The following is a 21,900-nucleotide window of genomic DNA, read 5'->3' on the forward strand; positions in this document are numbered from 1 at the left end:
GACAAGGGGCTCCAGAATTAATTGTAAAGTTACTCACCAAACAGTGAAAGTGGTCCGGGTGCACCAGACCCCCAGCTTCGGGGAGCGGTACAGCAGAAGATAAAGAAACAGGGCTGACCGGCACTCAAACGGATCCACAAGACCAGATATATTCAGTTAAAAGATAAATTTATTAGTAGAAAAATTAGAAATTATGGCTTCATCTCCATCCACCCTACGCGTTTCACACCCTTCAGGGTGCTTAATAATGGGCCCACACATCACTAATTCCCAACACCCCACAAATCCCTCCCCTCCCTGACCCTCTCCATTGAAAAGAGCCCCTTGTATGTTAGCCCGCCTATTCCTTGCCCGTTCCCCCGCCTACTCTGCCCATTTTCCCTCCCACGCCACCCTGTTCAATGTGCAGTTATGTCATCACCCTGCCCCCATGTGACATCACCACCCACTATCTGACCTGAAAGCCGGTTTTATTACAGCAAAAAGGTGGCAAACCTAGTCTGATTTGATCTGGAAATGGTTCCGAAAACATTGTGCTGAAAGTCCTCCCAACTCTTGGATGTTCTAGAGAAGCTTCAGGCAGGATATGAAGTAGAATAAAGCAAATACTGTAATTATACTATATTATCTCACAGACCAGTTACTATGGGGGATTATTGGCACATCATTAGTAACATGCAGTAAGTCCTTCCCTTATCTCTCATGGGGCTCTTAGAATCCATTCCCTCTTACCATCCTGAATCTGTACATCAATTTGATCACAGAGGTGACCAATGGCATTAATGTGGCCCAGCCTTAAAGTAAGAAAAAAAAACTTCTTGCAGCTAATACCCAGGCTGGATTCAAACCTGAGACCCCAGCAGTGTAATGTATTTTCCTTATTGCTAAATTCTTGCTTGATATGCTCTTTGTCTTTCAAGCTAATGTTTACGCTGGTCTGTCATGCCCAAAAAATGTAAAGCAATTATCCATGCCACTCGGCACTAATGATGTATTTAGTATAAAGTATATGACAGCATTTTGTTCCCTTGTAATATCTACATCCACTGTACCCTGCACATCAGATATGAAGAATAAACAATAAAATAGCAAAATATGGAGCAAATTGCCTTGAGGAAGTGCAGAAGTAGAAGAAACAGCTGCCATCTAAAGTCAAGAGGGAAAGGTAACCTAAATAACTGTAAAAAAATAGCTTTTTGTCTCCATTATTTATTCCTATACAAATGAGCATTTAAATGAGACTTTACTCCTATAAAGACCAGTGGAATAACCAGGTTAATGCCTGGATTTTATCAGCCCACACGATTGGCCACTAATCTGTACTCTAGTTCATTCTATTGTGAGATGACAATAACAGGATGGCTTTGGGAGTCGCTATGAAAAACAATGTTATGAAGACATGGCTGTCCGATTGGCAGAATTTTATGACCTCTTCCTCTTTAAGAGCTCCATAATAATAATATCCAAATGGGAGAAACAGGTTTATGTAAGGTAACTGGCCCTTATATGGAACATAAGACATTCTGTAAAAGTTATTTCATGTAGTCGTTTCTTTGTATTTTAATAGACATCTGCCAACTAAATTAACACGAATAAAGGGTTGATATGTGTTTAGTTTGCAGTACATTAGAGGTTCTCATGCTGCAATAATTCAATAACAGTATCAGCTGTAAAATACAGGGGAGAAGCTTGCCCAGAGGCAAGGAAACTGTTCATGCAAGCACATGGTGGGATTAAAAATGGCATGAAATAATTTACTCTTGTAATTTAGCCATTTCCAGTACATACCATGTCAGTTCATTATCCTCTCAACTTCTTCTGAACAATTATCATTAGTACAGGGAAATACCTCTAATGGCAGGGCTTTATAGAACCTCTCATGCTACGACGAATTACATTTAGGCTTGGCTTTGTATAGTGCAAGACATAACAGAATCAATAGATATTTCTTCAATAAAACAATAGCCTGAATTATGTTTAACACTATTCACCAAAATCATGTTTTAAAGGGTTGATACTCCAATTTTAGAGGACTATTTATCAAAATTTGAATTTGTGAATTAAAAAACTCAACAAATTTGAACTAAATTTGAACTAATCTTCTAAAAACTGAAAATTTACTGGAGCAAAATCACATTCCAGAAATGTTTTCAAATTTTTTTTCAAAATCAAAATCCTTAAAAAATTGCTTACATTTTGCATAGGACATCGCCAATTGACTTCTACTTAAACGTGGAAGTTTTTTTGCACTTTCACAAATCTCAAAAACATTTAATTTTGGCAAATCTAATTCAAGTTTGATAGTTTTATTGAATAAAAACTCAATTCACTTCAATGGGTGAAAGATTTTGATAAATTAACTTCTAAAAATCCCATAGGAGTAATTAGTAAGTGGGTTTTTTTTGTGGTGAGCTCTGATCTCACATTTTGATAAATCTGCCCATTTAAGTCTGCTAATAAATCGTGTAACCCAATGGGATTGTTTTACCTCCAATAAGGATTAACTATATCTCAGTTGGGATCGAGTACAAGGTACTGTTTTATTACTAAAGAGAAATAGGAAATAATTTTTAAAATTATGAACTACAGGTATGGGATTCATTGTCCAGAAACCGTTATCCAGAAAGCTCTGAATTATGGAAAGGCCGTCTCCCATAGACTCCATTTTATCTAAATGTTAAAAATTATTTTCTTTTTCTCTATAACAATAAAAGAGTACCTTGTATTTGATCCCAAATAAGATATAATGAATCCTTATTGGAAGCAAAACCAGCCTATTGGGGTTATTTTATGTTTACACGATTTTATAGTAGACTATGGTATGAAGATCCAAATTAGGGAAAGATCCATTATCTGGAAACCCCAGGTCCTGAGCATTCTGCAAAACAGGTCACATGGAGTCTATGGGAGATCGCCTTTCCATAATTCAGGGCTTTCTGGATAACAGGCTTCCAGATAACAGATCCTTTACCTGTACAAAGAAATTAATAAACCAATGAGGATATGTTAGACCTTTAAACAGAAGAGAGTGAGAAACATTGATAGAAGCAGATTAGGTAAATTCGTCTGGTTATCAGATAAAAGGCGCAGTGATATTTCTCAGGCCATCATTCCATGCGTGCAGCTTGTGATGTTGTAATACATAACATTATTTGACACACTCAAGTGGCAATGACATGCTTTGCATCAGGAAGCTGCATATGCACGTAATTGATTGTCTGCATACCATTTGTATTATCAGCTTCAATGACTCCGAAAACATTTTATTATGATCTTTTCATTTATAAAGCTATAATTAGCTTGTAATGTATAGGAGCAAGGAGCCAAGTATGGGAAATGTAATTCCAACTGTCAAGGAGGAGATCAAAACCATTCTTCAGAGTTATTTGGAATGGCTATTGTCATAGTAGGCTGATTCTCTAAGAAATCTTTTTAATATGTTTATGTATTTCTGTATCTTTGCAAAACATACCTGAAATCTACAGGTCTTTCACCATTAAACACTCGAGAAAAAAATGATATACAAAGTAAAGGCAGTGGTGCTGAAGATCCTGCAATTCTTCCCCTATGAATTCAGGCCACCATGTTGGTAGTCAGTTGTGTAAACCAACTCCAGGGTCTCCACACAGAGTGAGATTATGAAGATCTGATGCCCTGGAAGGTACCAGAAGAGAAGATCTGATGCCCTGGAAGGTAACAGAAGAGAAGATCTGATGCCCTGGAAGGTACCAGAAGAGAAGATCTGATGCCCTGGAAGGTACCAGAAGAGAAGATCTTTTGGTTCTGATTGGTACAGAAGATGTCTGTCCATAGATACAGAACAACCAGACCAATTGAAGGCAGGAAGGACAACCTCTTGCATGAGCTGTTGATAGGGTTGCCACCTTTATTAAAAAATTTTACCGGCCAGTGGGAGGCTGGCACCAAAAGGGGGCGGTCCATGAGGCTAAAAGAGTGTGGAGCTACGCGACGTGACACTAAAAGGGGCGGAGCTACGTGGTGTGCCGCAAAAGGGGCGGAGCAACATCGCACAGCGCTGGAAAAAAGGTAAGTTATTTTCGAATTGGGGGCAGGCCAGGGGCTTTTTTTAAAGTGTATTTCAAATTACCGGCAATTGCATTGCCGGTAAAATACCTGCCGGGTGGCAACTCTAGCTGTTGAGCATTTACAGAGGCTGCCATTTCTAGGACTGGGAGAAGTGATTCTACTGGGAGACTTATTACGATGAATAATTTTGATTGCAGTTTGGGCATATAAAGGAATTTTGTTATTTGGGCAAAGATATTGAGACACTCACTGACACTTAATTAGGAATGTGTTATGCATTAGCTTTCTGCTTAAAGGAAATCTATACCCCCCCAAACAATGTAGGTCTCTACAAAAAGATATTGCATAAAACAGCTCATATGGATAACACTGCTTAATGTAAACAAACAATTTTCATAATAATATACTTTTTCTGGTAGTATGTGTTATTGGGTAATCATAAATAGAAAATTGTCGTTTTAAAAAACAAGGGCCTTCCCCTGGGATCGTACAATTCACAGTGCACACAAACATACCAAACAAACCATACATGTTAGGTCACATGAGCCAATTAATAGACAGAGTTCTGTCTTTTGCTTTCACACTTCTTCCTGTTACAGTTAGAGTTGCAGTATTTCTGGTCAGGTGATCTCTGAGGCAGCACACAGACCATCACAAAATGGTGGTTCAAGGCAAGAGATGTAAAAGGGCAATATTTACTTAAATATATATATTCCAGCTTGGTAAGATTCTTTAATATGCCACGTAATATGATATAAACTATCTGTTGCTTAAGTATTCATTTTGGGGGTATAGTTTTCCTTTTATTGTGGAAAAGAGATATTAGTTAGAACTCAAATTGAAAAAAGAAACACATTTTGGGGCAGATTTATCAAGGGTAAATTCAAAGTAATTTTTTGGATACTTCGACCATCGAATAGGATACTATGACTTCGAATTTACTTCGAATTCGGTTTGAAGTAAAATAGTTCAAATATTCGATAATCGAAGTACTGTCTCTTTAAAAAAACTTCGACTTCAATACTTCGCCAAATTAAACCTGCCGAAGTGCGATGTTAGCCTATGGGGACCTTCTAGACCATTTTTCTAAGTCTTCACACATCGAAGTAAAATCGTTCGATCGTACGCTAAGATCGTTCCATGGCCAATTTGGTGAAAAATACTTCAACTTCGATATTCGAATTCGAAGTATTTCAATTCGAAGGCCGAATTTCAAAGTATTTTTTACTTCGAAATTCGACCCTAGATAAATCTGCCCCTTTGTGTCGGACAGCTCCCTATTGACTTCTGCATGAAATCTCCACCTTTTTTGCCAAATTTGAGATTTTAAGGGGCAAATTCATCAAGGGTCGAATATCGAGGGTTAATTAACCCTCGATATTCGACTGGGGAATGAAAATCCTTCGACTTCGAATATCGAAGTCGAAGGATTTTGCGCAAATACTTCGATCGAACAATCGAAGGAATAATCGTTCCATCAAGCGATTAAATCCTTTGAATCAAAGATTTGAAGGATTTTAATCCAACGATCGAAGGATTATCCTTCGACCAAAACAAGTTAGGCAAGCCTATGGGGACCTTCCCCATAGGCTAACATTGGGTTCGGTAGCTTTTAGGTTGCGAACTAGGGGGTCGAAGTTTTTTCTTAAAGAGACAGTACTTCGACTATCGAATGGTCGAATAGTCGAACGATTTTTAGTTTGAATCCTTCGATTCGAAGTCGTAGTCGAAGGTCAAAGTAGCCAATTTGATGGTCGAAGTAGCCAAAAAAACACTTCGAAATTCGAAGTTTTTTTCTTCTATTCCTTCACTCGAAGTTAATGAATTGGCCCCTAAGTGTTTTGTGCTTAATACATGTGTGTTGTTTTACTGCAAAAATCGTGCAAATTGCGTCAAAAACGATGATAAATCTGTACCCTAGGCTGTGTTATTAAAACCCATCCCACCAATAAATGATGTTGCTTTGTCCTGTGCAAACAGTGGGGGTGTAATGCTGTCGAAAATGCCAGAGAGGCTATACATTGACATTTTGGTCAGATTTCCTAAACTTTTTCAAGACAATGTAATACGGTCCAAAAGTGTCTAATGTCACCACCATGAACTGTGTGTTTTTTTAATCATTTATTAAAAACAAATTTAATCTTTTAATCAACTGATATTCATTAAAAACAAAACAAAACAGTGTTTACATATGACAGTAAGTCAGTTGTTTTGGCATGAAATCTTGAAATGTATTCTTAATATCTTGTTCATATACACATTTCTTTGATGATACATCATTTAAAAGGTAACATGTGCGGTCCTTATAAAACCGTTGTCATATTAATAGAACTGGAAAGTCAATACAGTCCTCTAAAGCATAATAATATTGGGCAGAGCTAAAGTGAACACAGCATCTTAAGACAAGCTAACTGTATGTTAAGATTAAAATTGCAGTTGGAAAAAGAATATGAACTAACAACCATGAGATGTTCATGTTTCACCTGTGCTGGAGCCGGTCACTTTTACAGAATCAACCACAAATTGACCTGTAACAATTAGTGCTACTAGCTATATCAAGGATATAACATCTTAATACCAGTTTGCCATGGCTACTTTTAACCATACAGTATTCTTGTTTGCCTGTTGTCCCCAACATGTTTACCTGTGAGCCACATTTAAAGATAAAACGTGTTGGGGAGCCACACATGCCTGAAAAACATTGCTGTAATGGTTACCAATAATGGCTATAACTGTCTATTTTGTAGCCATATGTGGACTGCCAGGGGCCCTGCAGCAAAATAGTAGCACCCCATGAGCTTTTTGTAACCTTAACTGATAACTAAACCCTGAATGAAAAAAAACCTCTACCCCCCCTACCCTACATAGACCCCCCTCCCTGCTCCCCCCAGCCTAGCTGCTACCCCTGGTAAATGCCCCTAATTCTTTACTTACCCCTCGGTGCAGATTCAGGGCATCAGAGTTTATGGGCGCCATCTTCCGTCACTTCTGTAATTCACCTCAACTTTTGGCACATACGCAGTTGTTGCGAAACGGAAAATTGCTCCAACTGCGCGTGCACTGATACGCCGCTCTCATTCCGAAGATTACCGAAGAGAATGGAAGGGGGGTCTGTGTAGGGTTTTTTTTTAATTAAGGGCTGAATTCTCCTTTAAGTGCCGAATTTACGGTTATCAAATTGAAAATTCGGCTCCTCTAGTGCTGAGAGTGCAATTGCACTAGCGACGCAGACCCTCCCTGGACCCCCTGGAAAGGGGAGAGAGGGGGAACAGGGGGGGCAGCAGCACGGAAGCCACCTCAGGGCGGGAGGGGGGGTGAGAATCACCAGCATGCAGGAGGCATTGTTTAGCAGTACTTGGTCTTTATGCATCCAAAACTTGCATCCAAGACAGGAATTACAAATTGTGCATCTGCTCTGAGGCTGCTGGAAAGATCATCAAAGGAGTTGATGAGCGAAATTAATTTTGTACATTGTCTAGAATGAGACACTAAGGCAATTAAGTTATTACTGGATCCACTACACAAGTTACATATCACCAACCCTCCAAATATCTGTTAAAGAAATGATATCATGAATTATATATTAGTTGAAGAATTTCTGCAGAGCTGTATACTACTGATATAAATATTTTACAGCATGTCTATAAAGCTTGAAGTCACTTTGGCAGAACTTCTGAAGTCTTTCACAAGGAAATCTTAAAGTTCCCCATATGGCCATGACATTAGGTATAGAATAAACCTCTGAGAAAAGGCACACTGGCACACAAGATGTGAATGCAGGTGAAAACCTTGCAAAATTTTATAGCCGGAAGTGCAACGTTTAATATTCATAGTCATGTCTTCATAGAAAAAAATGTTTTCTCATAAGTATAATGGCAGTAAAGGCAGGGCCGGTTTTAGTATAGGACAGAGGGGCATTTGGTCTTGTTCCCCAGCGTAATAGGATCCCCTGAAGGAGAAGAGAAAGGTAAAAAATACATACTATATTGTGTAGCTATAATGTTGGTATATATATCAGAGTTGCTTCACCTGCAGTCATCCAGATATTGTTGAATGGATGCTGAGAATTGTAGCTCAACAACAGCTGCAGGTCTGCATGTAAAACAACTATGATTCTTGCAACACCCCCTCCCCCTTAGATGGCACCCAATCTTTCCTGAATTGTGGGGCCCTCTCTTATCTATCTCCAGCCTCAAGCAAACATTGTATAGTAAGTAAGATCCGGTTGTGGTTTTATAGAAATTAAAAAACAATTTCCTTATTAGGGATGAATGAGAAAAGAGCATAATGATGGGAGTTTCCTCTCACACTCTAAAAACAAAGAGGCAGGTAAAAATGAAGTGGACCCAAGTGTGTTGTGTGACGGGGTGATGGGGACTGTAAGTTCCATTTGGGCAGGAACTGATGTGAATAATGAACACGTAGACATGCTGGTGCTTAATAATGGGTTATAAATATATATCAGTTGGACCTAGTCGAGTCCTTACTTTACCTTTAACCCCAAGCCTTGTATTCAGGTTGAGTTTCAGCTTTGACAAATAGCTCCATGCAGTCTGGCTGCTTGATAACTTAATTTTACCTAATTTTACCTAGAAATCAATCAGATGCTTTCACTCCATGCATCTCTCACTGCAAGAAGACAATGACCAGGCAAGGTCCTAACTAGGCTCATTGCAAAAGATGCCTGCATTGCTGAAGACCAAAGTGGTATCATGATAAACAAGGTCATTGTTATGGCATCTTAGTATGTTGTATGACAGTAATACCGTAGCTGGGAAAAGCTAACTACATCTAAGGGGATAATATTGAACCAATGGCATTCCTTCTGTTCAGTATACGAACAGTATTTTTAGAAAGACATTGATTGTGTTCAGCCTAAGGTGCTGCTTACAGTTGGTGACACATAGGACTATTGTCATGCTATTTGTTGCTGGGTCAGACTTGAGCACTGTCTGGAAAGAGGTTGCATGTTCTCCTCTTGCCTGTAGGGTGGTTTTCTGTTATGTAAATACCCCTAAAACATATAGGCAGATACATTGACTGTAGACTGTAAGCCCCACTAGGGCACAGTCTGTAGTAATGCTTGGGTTGACCCAAACCTGCGGTAACCCATGGGTTGACCACTGATTGGCCAGGTTAGGGTTGAAATTTGACCAACCATTGCGGGATAGGGTTGGGTGCGAATCAGACTGGAGAAGTACACTCCTCTACTGCTCCCAAAAATTCTGTGTCTTAGAAACAGAGTTCGCTTAGAAATAGCTTACAGAGTGGGATGATGTGAGTCTTACAATTGCAATACTTTGTGGGTTAGGTCTGGGTGTGGGTTAATGTTATGCGGGTGCAGTTGAGTTTTTCTGACCCACACATAAATAACCATCTGGTGTGAATGATAAACAGTGTATGTAAATCATAGTAATCCAATGGCCCTCAGGCTGAATGAATTGACTCCTGGAGTAATGTGTCCCATCTATCTCCCCATCAGCCAATGATTCCCTACTCTTTACCAAATTAGTTTTCAATTGGATTATTGAAAACTATTGAGCATTTTTGTCACCTGTACAATGATGGCGGAGTTCTTGCATAGTAGGAAATATATGGCACATTACCCCTATTTTTGTACTTTGCCAACCTTTGTACAGGACTCCAGAAATCTGAAATAACACATTGCATATTTCTAATGGCAAAAGCCGTGACTGTCCTGGGAATACAGGAACTAAAAGAGCCCTGCTCATCTGGTGTCTGATATTTTCCTGGATTCTAAGGAGAGAGTATTACCACTGATATAAATACATGTTCTCCTTTAATGGATCAGTATCTTGGTTAAGAGAAAGGAAAAAGCCTATCACAGGAGCGGCATCTTATATGCAGACTGCGGCATTTTATTTCGGTGCACTTATGGATTGTCTGAAAGCAGCCCTGTGAATAAACATATTAGCTGGAACAGTGATCAATTTGTAATTAAATTTAGGATTTTATTATGGCAGATTGCTGCGGCCAGACAGTGCAGTAATAGATACAGTATAATGCACTCACTGCAGCATTATGTAAAGCATGCTTTCCTGTGCCATCTGCGAGCAAGTAAGCTTATTAATAGTAGCACTTTAACAAGAGAACTAGTTAAGTAATCAATTGTTGTACTGTCCAATTAATTCCACATTTATAATCTTCTGCAAAGCTTATTTACTGAAAAATAATACGATCCCGGCGTTCATATAGTTTAGTAGGCTCACTTTATTTACCCTATATCTCCCTTGGGTTCCACAATGCCAGAAGATGCATCGTCATATTAGGGTTTGTTACGAAGAATACATTTTTTATGTGTTGTGTTTTTGCTTTCATTTGTAAGATTATTATTCTATTTGGCAAACCACCTCTTATCCCTCGTTTGTTATTCTACAGCAACTGCCTAAAAAAATTGCTTTTTAGTTCTTCATAGGAAACACACTGCCCATGACAGACACTAATAATATCAGCTGGAAACCCCTATCAATATATATTTTTTCTGCTCTATTAATGACATTGTTATAATGAATCAGTTTTACTGGTTGCGCCAATAAAATACCAGCCAGATGGCAACCCCAGTATTCTCTAATGACGTCATTTACAGAAATACTCAACTGCCCATGTCTGGTCTTGTGGCTGCTGCCATTGATGGTTTCTTTGTAAATATTGTGAACAAACTAACAAACTATTAAACTAAAAACTAAAATAGCAACCAACTAATCGCACTGAAGCCTCAACACCATATTGTTTATCACTTTAAAGGAGAACTATACCCCCAAACAAATACTTAAGCAAAATACAGTTTAAATCAAATTAAGTGACATATTAAAGAATCTTCCCAAACTGGTACATATATTTTAGTAAATATTGGGCTTTTACATTTCTTGCCTTGAGCCCCCATTTCATGATGGTCTGTGTGCTGCCTCAGAGATCAGCTGACCAGAAATACTGCAGCTCTAACAGGAGGAAGTGTGGAAGCAAAAGACAGAACTCTGTCTCTTTATTGGCTCATGTGACCTAACGTAGTGTTGGATGAATCGCAGTGAAGTCAATGGGCATCAAAATTATTTTGATGAGCGACAATTTTATATGTGCGACTATGCTGACATGCACATTATTTTTTTGTTGCGGTGGATTTTCCCTGCAGTTTTGCGAAATTATTCGCTGGTGACGAAACGTGGAAATTCGCCACTAATTCATGCCTGGCGAATTAATTCGCCCATCACTTCTAACATGTTTGGTATGTTTTTGTGCACTGTGAATCCTAGGATCCCAGGGGGCAGCCCTTATGTTTTTAAATTGGCAATTTTCTATTAATGATTACCCAATGGCATATACTACTAAAAAAGTACATTATTATGAAAGTGGGTTATTTACATGAAGCAGGGTTTTACATGAGCTGTTGTTTGGGGGTATAGTTTTCCTTTAACGCACTCCACATCTCCATCTGTGTTGAAACGGTCTATTCAATTCCAGAAAGTTGATGTTGAAGTCTAGCAATGGTGAAGAACGTGTCAATTTATTAACAGAGATGTCATTAAATAACATTTTGATGACCTTGACAGTGTTTTGTTCCAAGTAAAACATTGAAGACCTCTTCTATCATCATCATTGCTCATTATAGCCACTGTTTTCTAAAGGCAGCAACAAAGGATCTTCACTTCTAACTGGCCAGTTTTGTGACTGTGCCCAATATTTTCTGCAAAGTTCTGCCTCAACTGTAGGTCTCCATGTCACTCTAGGCTGGCCTCCCCATCCTTTTCTGGTGTCTAGTATGTGTAGTATTCTGTATTACACCTTATTATATGTCCGATCTACCTCCTCCATGACCTTTGTAGTATGATGCACCTGTTAACGTGGAGTGCTCACCTCACTGATACACACTTCTTGTAATGTCAGGTGCTGAACTGGGTCATAACAACATGTAAAAAGGAACCAGCAGCACACTGTATTTAAGTTGCAAAAGTGCACCAAAAATTTATTTAGCCCACATCATACAATTAGGCCTATTTGTATGATGTTGGCTAATTAAATTTTCGGTGCACTTTGTATTATGATGGTGACCTCATATACCAAAATGAACGTCCTCATCCTCATTCCCCCTCTCTTTATTTCATTCCTTCTCTCTTTCTTTCAAAGTTGATGTTTTAGAAATAGGTACATTTTTAAGAAGTAGCCATATCGCAAAACATTTACAAATGTTCAGACTTTTCAATGCTGCAATGCCAATAAAGATTGTTAAGAAGGAAATTAAGACAAATGAAAGCTATTAGGGAAAGGAATTGGTCTAAAGGTGAAATGCTCTCCTTCATCCAATGGATCTCTAACTAGAGTCTAGAATTCATCTAACAATGCCACATTACCAGGGAAGTGTCATTCTATCTGATGCCCTGCTATAAGCTGTACTGCTGCTATTCAAGAGCAACTCCACCCCAAGAATTTTTTAAATTTAAATGTAATAATTTTTATGTTATTCATTGTTACATTTTTATGTTATTCGTTATTAAGTTATTTGTATATATGTATTTGCAACATAGCATTTGTATTTCTGTACTAAAACCATTGTTTCTACGGTCAGAACCAGTAAGGCAGATCGGACAGAGACAAAACGCAGCTTTAGATAATTCCATGTACAGACTCTAAAAACACTGAAAATGTAACAAAAAAAAAAAAAACTTTGCACAATTGAAAAGCTCTTTATAATTTCTTTCCCTTCATAACATATTTTATTGATACCTAATATAGTAGGTTTTGGTGCTTTGTAACAGCAGAAATCCATTTGCCATTATTTTTCCTCTCTACAATGACATGTGACTGTGGATGGAGATTGTTTCTCTGGAAACAGACATTTCCTTTTCTTTAGAACAATGTTGACCCTTCACTAGACAGCTCTTGATTTTTGTGCAGCCCTTACCCTGTTGTAATATAATTACTAAGTCTGCAGCAACATATGGAGCACCGCAAAACGATTCAGATGGCCAACCAACTCCCTTTTCCTACAGTGACACTTTCTTCTCTTACTTCAGAGAACTGAAACTCACAGGTTATTTAATGTGACATTGTTTTAGGTCATAAGAAATCTTAGCGTACGTATTAATTTCCTACAATGTAATATTTTGTAAAGTTGTCTCTTACAGCCATCTTTAGGCATAATTATATGCAGGCTTTACACCTTGTTAGAGAAGGATATGACCATTATGGCAAGAATATTTACAGTATGTTGTTCAGATTAGTTGGGTGCCATTTATGCAACTCAGATTATAAACAGTTTCTAATCAGTGCCTCAGAGATCAGGACTGTGACTGGACACACTGAAGAGGAAATGTCCTGTATACAGAAAGTTCTGCAGGAGGTCGTCATTATGATGCCCTTTGAAGAACCCCCAGCACCCACTGAAAAGCTTAAAGGGATCCTGTCATCAGAAAACATGTTTTTTTCAAAATGCATCAGTTAAAGTGGACCTGTCACCCAGACACAAAAAGCTGTATAATAAAAGTCCTTTTCAAATTGAACATGAAATCCAATTTCTATTTTTTATTAAAGCATTCATAGCTGTTGTGAGCTTGTTTAAAAATCTCAGCTGTCAATCAAATATTGCCTGCCCCTCCTCTATGCCCTGGGCATAGAGGAGGGACAGACAATTACTTTCACTTTCCATTCATCACTTACTAGATGTCACTGCTCTCCACACATTCCCTCGTTCTCTTCACTATTTAATTGTGTAGCCAGGGCATGGGGATGGACATCGGGTCTCCCATTCTGGTGCACAAACAAGATTCTGAGATGATGCAAGACTTGTCTTAATAACAGTGTCCACAAAATGGCTGCTGCCTGCTTGCTATAATTATGAATTCCCAGTTTGAAGGAAACAAGATTCAAATAATTTATACAGTGTAATTAAAGTTCATTTTGCTTGACTAATGTGATAAAAAAGGCTTTTAAGTATTTTTTTTGGGGTGACGGGTCCCCTTTAATAGTGCTACTCCAGCAGAATTCTGCACTGAAATCCATTTCTCAAAAGAGCAAACAGATTTTTGTATATTCAATTTTGAAATCTGACATGGGGCTAGACATTTTGTCAATTTCTCAGCTGCCCCTGGTCATGTGACTTGTGCCTGCACTTTAGGAGAGAAATGCTTTCTGGCAGGCTGCTGTTTTTCCTTTTCAATGTAACTGAATGAGTCTCAGTGGGACATGGGTTTTTACTATTGAGTGTTGTTCTTAGATCTACCAGGCAGCTGTTATCTTGTGTTAGGGAGCTGTTATCTGGTTACCTTCCCATTGTTCTTTTGTTTGGATGCTGCGGGGAAAAGGGAGGGGGTGATATCACTACAACTTGCAGTACAGCAGTAAAGAGTGATTGAAGTTTATCAGAGCACAAGTCACATGACTTGGGGCAGCTGGGAAATTGACAATATGTCTAGCCACATGTCAGATTTCAAAATTGAATATAAAAAAATCTGTTTGCTCTTTTGAGAAATGGATTTCAGTGCAGAATTCTGCTGAACCAGCACTATTAACTGATTCATTTTGAAAACATTTTTTTTCCCATGACAGTATCCCCATGTTGAGCCAAAAGTGAAAGGTTCCCAAAGTATGCTTCTCATCACACAAAGCCCCCCTGCAACTCATGAAAATGACTCTCTAACAATGCACACAATAAATCCCTACCACTTGCTGATACACTGCACTGATGCCCAGAGTTACAAAGGGGTCAGAACTTGGGGTAGGCAGACAGAAAAGTATATGCCTAGGCTAGCACCACTCCAACTTTGTGCCCTAGGCACATGTCTCTTCTGCCTACCCATAGTTAGCAAGTCTGTTTCATGTCCAACTTGGACTCACAACCTGACCCAGACCCTCTGGCCCGCTATATGAGCACTCTGTCCCCACTGCCTGACCCTACCTAAACCTTTAGACCAACCCAGGACCCAAGAAAAAGTGACCTAACGTTGGAGTTAGATCAACCAGGTCAGGGAGGTGTGTGTGTGTGTGTGTGTGTGTGTGTGGGGGGGGGGGGGGAATGTAAACCTTCAATCAGCCCAAGTACCCAGGAAGGGAACCAGATGACCACCCACATGGTCAGGGAACTGGTGTATTTCTGCCCTAAACCTGACCACTTTGTGGGTATTCCAAGGGGAACTGTGAGTACCCAAACTAATGCATTACTCTACCCCTAGTTACTATAACTAATTGAAAAAATAATTCTATTGGAACATTTTTTTAAATACCATCTAGGATATTTAAATGTTCCTAATTGATGAGAAAGATAAATCATATAAAGTACAACACTATACGCAAACTGCAAAAAATGGCACAATTTGCAATCTGTTTTACATGCAATAAAGAACATATACCAGAACTCCCTTTAAATATATTGTGCAAATTGCATTTGCATCCCTATGGCAGTCATGTGGGTATTTAATGGGTAACACACAAAAAGTGGATATTATGAGTCAAAGACAGGTGTTACATAGAGGATTCCCCATAGAAAATGTGGCCCAAAAGATGCTTCAGAATTGTTGACATTTTGGGGAAAGCTGGAAAGCGTTAACAAATAAAACCGCTTCTGACCAATGAGCTATTGTTACCCCCAGCTAAAGTACATATTGCATGGCCTTGTGTATAAATGACACCCTTGTGCTTTATATTCTGACTGGATTACAGATGGGATGTTTTCCCAATCAACCAAATTTGGCATCTTCATTAATGTAAACTGTTTTTGTGAATGTTAACAAGCGACAGACTGGGGAAGCAATTACAGAGTAGAACTGTGAGTGAATATGGGAGCCTTCCTAGCACTGCTTACTTTCCAAGTACAATTAGTACAACAAAACATCTATTTACACTTGATAAACAGGAACTTCTTTTGTCACCCAGCCAGCTTTGTGTGGGGAGTAATTCGTTTTTTTACTGAGCTCTATGGTACCCAATTGGAAGGTATACTGTGAACATTCTGTCTTTAGGTCCTTCTATCTGGCTGCCCACACATAGCTATTGTCATAAGGGGGAAATAAACAGTGTTCCTATTCTGTTGTTATTAAGTGGGAAGAGAAAGAAAGACTTAAAGAAAAAGCTCAACTCTTAGACGCTTTACATCACCTAACCTCAGCGGGCTGCCATTTCTACGTATCCTGCCACTAGAACATTCAAATAGAGCACTTTCATAACTTAATTCTTTATACGGAATGGAGCTGAAGTATTCTATACCCAGCCTGCATGGAAAAACTCTTAGAATTCACGGGTTAAGAAAAACCGAAAATGTACCACAACTGACACATGGCAATTTTCCCACTGCCATGTAAAGGTTTAGGGACATACTTATCAGTGAGCTCACCATAGCTCATCAGAGAGAAATATCACATCTCTTTAGAATAAAAGGGTAACGTCTTCTGTGGATTCCATGTGTGTTTGGTTTTAAAGGAGTGAGGTGGCAACCCTACTCAGAAGGGTGGTGGAAGAAAAGAGGGGGTAGAAAGGATGGGGAAAAAGTCACTTAACCTGTAGTTAAATCTGGTGGGCCATTAAAAGAACCCACAAGGTGGGAGAGTCTCCTTCTGTATTTTGCCTTCCCTATGCTCCCTGTGTTCCATACTCTGCCTGCCCTATGCTTCTTGTATGTGCCATACTCTGCCTGCCCTACTTTTTCTTTGTGTGCCATGTTCTGCCTGTGGGAGGTGAACCTGGTGGGAGATTGTTATCATTTGGAAATACTTGTTAGGGGTCCCCATGGTGTGTAAGCGTGTGCTGGGGGTTACTGTGCTATCCACAGAGGAGGATGAGGCATATGGATTTATGGGTATGACTTAATAAACTTGTTTCACATATGAATGAAGAGTGATATCCCTGCAGTGAGCACCAGGCATTTGTTTTTTTTGGTTTGCTACCACCATTAATGTGGACATGGTCTTAAAAGTTCTTGTGGTAACATGGGTGTGGTTTAAAAACAGGAAGTCAACACTGGCTTCCATTACCGGACCCCCACTACATAGGTCAGGAAAATTCTGCTACCATAGAAGTTGGACAGCACTGATCTAGACCAATAACAATACCATGGCTCATAACTTAATTAGTTGTAAAGACTACCAGGGATAATTAATGGCAATTCTGCTTCAAGAGTTTGTTCACCTTTAAATTAACTTTTATATATATATATATATATTTCTTATTTAGCTCTCTTTCAGGAGGTATATGGTAGCTAGGGTCCAATGTACACGCTACGTGGCAGTTGCATCAGGAATCTGGATAGGTGTTAGCACTTAGGGCTGCTGCTTAACTGCAATGACTGCTACCACGCCATTGAGCAGAATGGCATTTGAACATATTGATAAATCAGATATCAGGTTTGTACTAGTATGATCTTGTGACACTTTACTATTGGGGTCTGTTTCTCTGCTTATCATTTTGTAGGTCAGGGACAGTTGGATAAGTTGGTGACACTGAATATGTGGATGGGGACAACTGACTATGAGACTAAAGGACAGTGAAGCTTCATCATATCTAATAAGAGGGGATAGACTATTACAGACTAACAGATTAATCTTAGTTCTATGGTGTTTTATCTGTACTAAAAAGTGAGATGTATTTTAACACCTCCCTCCCTGGCAGTCAGGTAAATATTAAACTGTTGGGAATCCCTGCAAACAAGGAGAAAGATTTCTGCAAGGCACCCAAAGCAGCTGCATGTATATTTCATACAAATGCATTCAAAATACAAATCAGGTCAGTCATTGGTGCAGGGATGCCATTGCGATCCAATGGTGACAACCTTAGCATTATAAATCCACACACATACTAATGTACAAATAGAAAGCTAAAAGTTTCTTCTGCATTTTTTGTGTTACTTCCATTTTGTTTTCCTTCATGCTGGCATGCTGAGTGAAAGTGGCAGGGTGTGGGAGAGGACAGTTGGGTATGCCATACCGCACTCTTAGGGACCTTAGACTGTAAGCCCCACTGGTGCAGGGACAAAAGTGAATGATAAACTCAAGGTATACTAAATTTTAATCATCACTTTAATAGTATTTCAAATGTTAATTCAGATGTAGAACTGCGCTTAGAGTCTCATTAGCCTGTGTGGAGCCTGGTTATTTATTTATAAACAGTATATTAAAGCTGTGCTGTAGAGCGGCCTCCATAGCTGGGATGATGGGCCCTCAAGATGGCAACCCAGGTGGGCCCTGGACACCCCAGTCTGACTTTGGTTTCCAGGGGACCCAGTGGTTTGGAGACTAGGTAGGACAGGGGGAGCAGCTGGGTACAGGTTTAAGGTGGATCACAGGCCAAAATGAGGAGGATCAAGGAGGGGGGTTGTCACCACCCAGAGCCTTTACTTTATCCTCCCTGGCTTAGAATGAAGATTTATTATGTGTTCAGTCTTAAAAGGGCATGCCTTCAATTGGTCTCAGGTTAGGTCGGGCACTCCTCAATCAAGGATTTCATAAAAAGAGAGTCTATACGAAAGAAGTGGCAACCACAGTGCAATGGTACAGTTCATGGTGGGTTTTGCTGCAACAATATTCATGGATTTAATTCAGCATGGGATTATTATCTGAGTAAATCTGTATAAAGAGTGCCTTTGGAGTCTCAGATGCTGTCTTTATGTCGGAAATAAATTGGTTCACAAGACATTTCTTTAAGACAAAGCAATTTTGTCTGCTAATGGATGTGAAGGAAGGAAAGCCCAGGGCGGTAATGTTTCTGTGCGCTTCCAATTTGATTTCTCTGCAATGGAAGACTTTCTCCACAGACCACATAATTTGCTTTTTCATACACGGCTTCAGTATAATATGCAAGATTGCATTTATCATTTATAAATATGGATAGACAAACCCACAACCAAGTTACCCAAAGAACAAACACACAAATACAGCCTTTGCAAAAGCATAAACAGAAGAAATTCAATGTTGCGTGATTTTTTGACTTATCCAGACTTCCGCAGAAACTAAACAAAGGTTTTCCGATCCATATTGAATAATAGGACGAACAGAGTACTCAGACGTCACAGTCCATGAATGCAATGGGATGATGTGCCCAGAGGCGGCACCAATCATATGAGGCAAAGCATAAAAGAAGGAGAAGTCTGTAGTCTTTATGCTTCGTGTCTTCTATAAACATATGCTACATTTTCTGGCGAGATGATCTGCAATTAAAGTATCTCTTTCATCTCGTTATCATTGACTTAACCTCTTAGGGTTGTTAAGCAGTTTTATTTGGAAATATAATTTAGCGGAGCTCTGCTAAAGACACAGTATTACTCATTAAAGTCAAATGTGCTTTGCATTTCATTAAAGAAGGGCTGTTAATGCTGCTATCATAAGCAAGGACCATTCTAAACATTGGGCATCTATTTTACAGTATAGTCCCAAGCAGTGGCGCAACTAGATGTTAATGTTAACAGCAAATTAATTGTAGAGCCCCCAAAATGTGCAAAGGTGACCTGTTATGCCAATACATATTGAAATAGCTAATAATTTAGGGGCTCATGGGGCCCCCTATTACTCCTGGGCCCCCAGTGTATTTATGCTCCTGGTCCTTAGTGGTTCTTCCTTGTAGTAATTTAGGCTGGAAAAAACATTCATCCCTCAAGTTCATCCTTTTTCTCTAAATGAATCCTACCTAACTGTTACTTTCTTACATTTTTTAGCAAAAGTACTGCAAATGGGGAAAACATGCCCAACATACCTTTATCTAATTACCGAAAACCTTTGCTAAGGTTGAAAAGCACCAGTCCATGAAGGTCAGTCTAAAGATGACTCTGTTCTATGTAATCTGATCCAGAGGAAGACATTCCCCTTCCACTGAAACACAAGATAGTTGAGTCAATAGTGGTGGGTGATTCCTTTCTGAATCCAAGAAGGCAATCAGATACCCCACTGGATCAATAGTCCCACCTTCATTCTGGTAGCAATATTATTTTCCTTTATTTATACAGCATGGACACATTTACTTTACAAAGATTGTTCATCGTTCCAATCCATTCCTGTCCCAGTGGAGCTTACAGTCTGAAGCCCCCATCACATTTAAACGCAGTAGGGTCAATTTAATCAGAAGCCAATTAACCTGCCTGTATGTATTTTTGTACTGCGTAGGAGGAAACCTGAGTATCTAGAGGAAACATGGAGTGAACATACAAACTCCGTAAGAGTCAAACCTGGAACCTCAACACTGACAGCAGTCTTACTTTCATCTACATAGTCAGCCATAACAACCAACATAGAAGAATAATTCTAATGCTTTAAATATGTTATCATAAAGCTGCCTTGTCTAATGGTCCTTGTCTCCTTCATGGGAAATCCCTGTTTTCGCACTGAAGGTATTAATCCTTATTGATAAAAATGCCTATTAAAGCAAATATTCTATAGAGAAAACAACTCCAATTTGGCAGCCAGCCATCATAACTTAATTAAGTGAATTAATTTCTTCATTTCTTCTCCCTCATGAATTGTATAGCTATCCTTTATTAGTGAGCCATTTCAGGTACGGTAATGCTTGTGCAAAAGGTAGATCTCCTTATTTAAGGTCAGGTCTGAACAAATAGTAGACATATAAAGAGGCAAAATAATTTTTCAAACATGATAAAGTTGGCATGGTATCACTATGCTTACTCTCTTTGTCTTCTAATATTTTGTTGAGTTTTGTAAAATAAGCCCACAATAAACTATTATATCAGTTCAGCTTAAAACACAGACTCTTGCATTGCATTATTCCACTGAGAGAGAATACAATTCTGTGTATGCAGATTCCTTGGTGATAGAGTCTGTTCTCAAGCTAGCCTTGGTCACTAGTACCCTGGTCTTGAGGCAGAGCCACCTGTTTGGCTGTAAGATCAGTTCTTTGTTTTTCTTTGTTTTTCTTTGCTGTTGAGCAGTATCTCTATGCTCTCCCACTTCTAACTCCCCTTTTACAAGTCTACAAAACCCTGTGATCTCTTTGTTCTGGGTTCTTACTTTTTGTCAGTTTAGAATCCTTGTAGCTTGTGTCAAATAACTTTGTCTTTTGTCTCAAGTGGTCTCCAGTAACTGAATTTCCACATCACCACCATATACAGGTAAGGACCTTTTATCCAGAAAGCTCAGGACCTAGGATTTTCTGGATAATGGATCTTTCTGATCTCTAGGTCTTCATACCTTTAGTCTACTAGAAAATCATGTAAACATTAAATAAACCCAATAGGCTGGTTTTGCTTCCAATGAGGATTCATTATATTTTAGTTGGGATCAAGTACAAGGTACAGTTTTATAATTACAGAGAAAAAGGAAATCATTTTTAGAGATGGCCTTCCTGTAATTTGGAGCTTTCTGGATAATGGGTTTCTGGATAACGGATCCCATACGGTAGATAAAATTAGCAGTGACAATGACAAGAATAGCATTAAAAAGGGGGAAAGAGGATCAGAAAGAAAAGAATATTGTATGATCAAGGGGGGCACTGGTAACGTTTCATTAGGCTCATCTAAAGAAGGACTGACTTATTATCAATTTACTACTATAAACTTAAGGAATATATGTGGAAATCTTTATCTGATCCATGGGTCCCAGACATTCTGGAGTTGTTTTGTTTGTCTAGAATGTTAGTGAGTATCTCCATGAGCAACACTTTATACGTTCTAGATGTCACTTCTGAGAACGGTAGAAGAGTTGCAATCCATGCTTTTGCTACAACTGAATTAAAATGGGTTAGTATACTGTCTGTATTTATATATGTTGTTTTAGGTTTGTTGGGCCCATTTATGTGCAGTGCTCTGTGTATTAATTGATTTACCCTGATCCATAGATGCTGGATTTGGTCACACTGCCAGAAGATATGTCCCGTTGTGCCTAATGCATGACATCCTCTGTAACAGTTGGG

This window comes from Xenopus laevis, chromosome 4L (assembly GCF_017654675.1).
Source record: "Xenopus laevis strain J_2021 chromosome 4L, Xenopus_laevis_v10.1, whole genome shotgun sequence".
NCBI classification, from domain to species: Eukaryota; Metazoa; Chordata; class Amphibia; order Anura; family Pipidae; genus Xenopus; species Xenopus laevis.